The 6,000-nt window shown below is 37.9% G+C and overlaps 1 protein-coding gene across 1 annotated transcript in view; it reads right to left on the bottom strand.

The window, feature by feature from the left end:
* Positions 1 to 6,000, bottom strand: part of LOC122793657 (E3 ubiquitin-protein ligase TRIM35-like) — a 794,207-nt gene that overhangs the window by 180,416 nt on the left and 607,791 nt on the right. The gene's annotated exons all lie outside the window — the stretch shown is intronic.

The raw sequence follows: 6,000 nt of genomic DNA, 5'->3' as shown, positions 1-6,000 counted from the left end.
TTGGAGGTACTTTTCCAACACATCCTTAAGAAAATCTACTCCAGCATCTTGCTGTTCCTTTGGGAACTTAAGCTGGGACAGTGGTGTAACAGGAAGCTGCACAGCCTCCCTCTACTGCAACATGAGAACTGCAGCGCTGTTTGTGAAGCAAGGAGGTATACATATATTATAGGTTAAAAACAAGGATGGCTGCAAGATTTTAATAACTAGCACAGGAGTACAAACTCACCACGTTTTGCGCGTAGGATTCTCCGGTACTTGTATACGATTCCCTGGCACTGCTGAAACCTCCTGCAGTGTCTCTTACGCTGTACATCATCTATAAAATTGTCTGTGAAATATATATAGTGATGTAGAAACATAATTACTTTCTCATATTACTGAACTAATACCAGTTAGCAAAGTGTAACTCACAGGCTATGTTGCCTTAATGAAAATATTAAGCTGTGTAACAATAGTACATACGATCATCTGTACCTACATTCCACTTTCAGCCTAAAATGATTGCTTTTATAGCTATCCTTCTCCCTCAGTTGTATTTGTTTATGTGCAAGTCTGTCTAAAATTGTGCTGTATTTCATAAACTGCAAACTTGGTCATGGCTGAAAATGGTCCTATGACCTGTTCACTCACCTGGTTAACAAAATCAGTCAATCAATCAATCTATAAAAAAACAGAAACTATAAACTAAACATTGTAAGAACCTTGCAGAAAATGAATCCCAACATCTCTTAGTCAAAACATGTGCAGTTAATGTCAGCAAGAAGTACTGTGAAGTACAACAGCAAGACTGAAGTGCACAGCAGGCACCCCAGCAACCACACGCATTCAGCTTGTACATTGCTGACATATTCAGAAGTATACAGAACAAGACACGATACCTAGATGACATACACAGCAAAACAACTATAGTACCCTGTCAGGTGAGCATGGTGTGTGCACTGTGATTAAAACAGGTATGACCAACCTACACAGCAGCTAATAATAAACACTGATGTAACACACAATAAGTGTTAATAGGCATAAGTTTTTTATGATGATTATAGCTTTAACTCCTGTCACATGTTTGGATCGCTAAAAGGACTGCTGACAGCACTACTTAACATCAGGCAAAAAGAGAACAGAACAAATCACATACTGACACATTCAACAGACAGACTTGACCATCAGCACTTGTACCAGAAAAGAACATAACTATATCATATATAGCTAAACATGTCTGATATTTCATACATCCAGCTACTCAGCAGTACTGAAATCAGATAATGTAGACAATAACACTCAAATATATACTTGCATCATGTGTACAGCCGAATAACATACTCTGCTTAACAAGCTATGCTTTACAGTGGAGGATCTAGAATAGTTATGGATGGGATAGGTCCTGCTAATAAAACATGAACACCATTGCCCATTTAGTACTACACAGTCCTGTAGTACACTTGCATGTCATTTACTTTTCCCTACTCCTTACTGCGCTCGCATCACATTTACTTTTCTTGTTCTGCATATATGAAGCTGCAAACACTGAACTGCAGAAAACAAGCAATTCCCTGGAAACACTAAAAGCAATAGAAGAATCCAGTTTAGCCCAAGGTAATAAATCTTGCCTCCCCCCATTTTCCCCTAATGTGGCCTTCTTACACCATATGTATTACTTCTTTCTTTTTTTCACTTTTTGTCTTACTCTTCATCTGTTAACTCTTCTCAAAATACTCTAAATTGCAAGACTGCTGTGAAATAACTGAATTATGCCAGGAGTTTGACGTCATGACGATGGTTCCAGGTGAGGTACATTTTAGTGCATTCTCAAACCTTTTAATCCAATAATGGCGTGAACAAACATTATACCTAAGAAAAGAAATCCAGTCTTGTTTTCTTTCAAAGAAGAGAAAAGTTGCATTCAAGACTTGGTGTTCAAAGCTGAAAAATAGTTCTTCCCAATAAACCAAGAAGACAAATGCTTACAAGGATACAAAAATAGTATCTGGAAATAGTGTCTGTCTCCCCCTAGTCTCCATGCACCCGTCTGGTGTTAGATTGGGAAGAAAGTGAAAAAACAATTAGACAGAGTCCTATATCTATATTTCACGTTGTTGCAGTTTGTTTGTGTGTGTGTGTGATTGTGTGTGTGTGAGAGTGTGTGTGTATGTATGTATATATATATATATATATATATATATATATATATATATATATATACATACACACACACACACACACACACACACACACACACACACACACACACACACACACACACACACACACACACACACACACAAACTATTACTTTAATGGTGTGCACACTTATACAACCAGCTTATTGTATGTTTTTTATTTTTTATATTTATTCCCCTAACAGATTTGTTTGTTTTTCAATTGTATTGTACAGGTTATAGGTCACATTAAAGGTGGGAAAAGTTTTGAAATGATTTATTGTTGTCTCATTTTTTATATCACAAAAACCTGGCATTTTAACAGGGGTGTGTACACTTTTTATATCCACTGTATACCTGACATTTGTATACCTGATGTTTGACTGCAAGTAAATTGAAAAACAAGATTCCAGTAATGTATTGGAATGTGTTTGTAAACAGTACAGAGCTGCTAGACAAGCTGCAATCATCTTCTAACACCATCTGACGTATGAATGTGGAAAAAATTAAAGAAATAATGACCACACTGTCCCCAGACTCCATCTAAACTAAAGTGACGTTCTGTGCACAGTTGTTAACAGGGATGCTTTTTTTTAACTAGGTGAAGCCCAGGACAGAGACTGAAGATGGGGTACTCCTCACTAGGTGAAAATAAAAAAATCCCATATACAGCTATGAGTGTGGGGGCTGTCACCCGCCCCAAAAGCTATGTGGGTCTAGTTGCTCTGCAATGCATTCTGTACCTTATCTCTGAATGACAGATACATGTGAACTGTTTTACTGCTATCAGAAGAGGTACATACATGCTCACCAACACTGTATACACAAAATTAGTGATATTTCTTAACACATACTGACACTGTCCATGACAATCCAGATCTATCAAAAGATAGACACACACACACACACACACACACACACACACACACACACACACACACACACACACACACACACACACACACACACACACACTTCTCATACTGTATCTTCAGCCAAATCTGAGTATGCAAATTCACCTTTGGGCTGCTGGTAGAAATGAGAGCACCTGGCTAAAACACACACAGAGGCAGGGAGGATAGTCAGACTCCATACAGAACTGTACCAGAAAATCAAGGACTGTAAGATGACAACACTACTATGCCTATTATTTATGCATTTATTTATTTTTTATTTTATTCATTACAAATAATTTTTAATTGCCTTCACACACATCCTGCACAGACCACCAAAGATGGTCACATAACTGAGTACAATGTTGAAGTCTGAGTGTGATGGAAAGTAAAAAAAATATGGCTACCTTGTTATTCTTTAAGATGCTGCGAACCCTCCCCAACACATACAAACATAAACCATAGCACATAGGTTCTTAGTAAGACTGTGCTCTACTACTGCTGCTGCCATGCCAAGATCAGTGACCATTTAACTGTGATCAAATAACAGCAAAGGTAAGTCACTTTTACCAACATACAGCCTCTACACCCCTCATGACCATCTCCTAGATCTGCTAGCTAAAGCGATTTTATCTGGACTAATCCTTTGTACCTGACTTGAGCTTTCTGAATTACCTCTGTTTACAGTGGAAAAAAAAGGTGAAAATCTCCAAAAACGTGCACTGCCACCTCATGCTATACAACACAGTGCGGTGAAATCAACCACATTAAATTTCAGACCAATGCTTCAGCCACTTGTAACTATGTCACAGACTACAAGAACCTCTTTAAGGGCCACTGTGCTGTTGGCTTGGCATTAGCATAGTGGAAGGCCATTTATATGTACAATTCTAATGTGAATCCTTATATGTGACTGGTTTGGAATTGTAAAGTCAACATTTGGATAATATCTTTCTAATATGGAAGGGAAATATAACTAACTATAAGAAATCTGGGGTTATGTAAAAAATCTGCCACCCGGAGTTCTCTTTTAAGGTAAACAGCAGTGACTATTCCATACGTTTGACTGTTGTCTCTACAACTGCTACTGATGAAGGTTACTCAACAACAAAGGTAAATAAAAAAAAAACTGAACAAAATACTGTGTTGCACAAGTGCAGTATCAAACAGATAACATGACTTCTTACATACCAAAGTCCCTGTTCTTAAGGGCAAAACATATATACAGCAGATACGTAACGGTATTTTAGTTAGAGTCTATTTTGAGACAGATTTAGAAAAAAAGATATAAACTAGTACGCTAGATATAAACTTGTATGCCTCTAATTAAAAAAAGGTTACTGGACAGAAAAGTGGGCAGAAAAAGAACAGGTTCATGTTGTGCTTATTGTAAAAAGAAGTTACGTACTTACCATAACGTTCCATCTGTGTTGTCCAATTTTCATTCCTCGTCAACTGATGGTTTGGATCTAATCCCTCAGATTCAACTCAGCCATTGTAAAAGCATGTGGCAAACTTGAACTTTCAAGCGTCTCCCTTACCCAAAATGTACCACCCCCATTTCCTTAGATCTTATATGCAGATTATAGCAAATGACTAACACTTTACTCATGCAGAAATACGTTTTAAGCAGAAATATAGTAGATAATGGAGCACAAAGCTATAGCTAGACTTATAAAGGCAAAGTAAAGACCCCAAGACTAGCTGTATCCACCTGCTCTTAAAACAACATTGGATGGAGGATGGTGGGTGGGGAAACGAGGAGGAATGAAAATTGGGCAACACAGATGGAATGTTATGGTAAGTACATAACCTCTTTTTGTGATGTTGTCAATTTTCATTCAGTCCTCGACTTATGGGACAGAGTCCCCAGCTACTATAATCCCAGGATGGACTCAAGGAAGGATATTCCTGAGCACCATTGAGCCAAATGATGCCCTACTTCTAAAAACTAAGTCTAGCTTGTAATGAGCTATGAAGGTGTGAGGTGGAGCCCAAGTTGCTGCTGCAAAAATATCATCCATGGAGACTCTTGAATGAAATGCTGAGGAAGCTGCTATGGATCTTGTAGAAAGAGCAAGCAATTGTTTAGTTAAGGGCAAATTCAATTTCTCATAAATGAAATAAATGCAATTAGTGAGCCATTTGGCTAGGGAAACTCTAAACAGCAGCTTGCCCAATTTTTTTCTGCAAAAAAAACAAAAAAAAACAAATAATTGATCTGATTTTCTGAAGTCCTTTGTTCTGTGCAAGTAGAAACGTAACTGTCTATACACATCTAGTGAATGCAACAAATATTCGCCTTTGTATAATTTGGGAAGAAAACTGGAAGGCTGACAGATTGCTTAATGTTGGATTCTGATACAACTTTGGACAAAAAGGAAACAGTAGTTCACAATGTATCTCTATCTTTATGAAAATTAGGTATGGAGGTTTCACAAACAAAGCCTGAATTTCTGAAATTCGTCCGGCCAAAGTAATGGCCACCAAAAATAAAGCCTTCCAAGATAGGAATAAAGTATTTGCAGGTTCGAAGGGTGGAAGAACCAAAGCTTGCAGTATCAGAGTTAAGTCCCAAGGTGGAGTAGGATCTTTAACTGGAGGTCTCAACAGGAGTGTTCCAAGTAGAAAGATCTTACAAAGTTTATGTGAAGCAAGAGAAAAGCCATCAAGATCAAAATGGAAATTGCTGCTAATTGAACTTTTACTGTGGAATAACCGGCCCCTTGATCAAAAGCAATGACAAAAAATCCAGGATAGAATGAATCGGTGCAGAAAAGTGATCCACATAGTTTTCAAGAGCTCAATGCACAAACTTTTTTCCATTTGCTAGCATACGTTTTTCTCGTAGATGGTTTGAGGAAAGATAATAGACTTCGTCAAACCGGGGAGGAGAGCATTGGTTGCCTGGCTATTACTGGAAACGGAGAAAACAAGCCATCAACTAG

The sequence above is a fragment of the Protopterus annectens genome, chromosome 2.part0, assembly GCF_019279795.1.
Source record: "Protopterus annectens isolate FY-2018-M chromosome 2.part0, PAN1.0, whole genome shotgun sequence".
Classification (NCBI taxonomy): Eukaryota; Metazoa; Chordata; order Ceratodontiformes; family Protopteridae; genus Protopterus; species Protopterus annectens.
The sequence above is the reverse complement of the archived record's forward strand: the minus strand, read 5'-3'. Positions and strand labels throughout refer to the sequence as shown.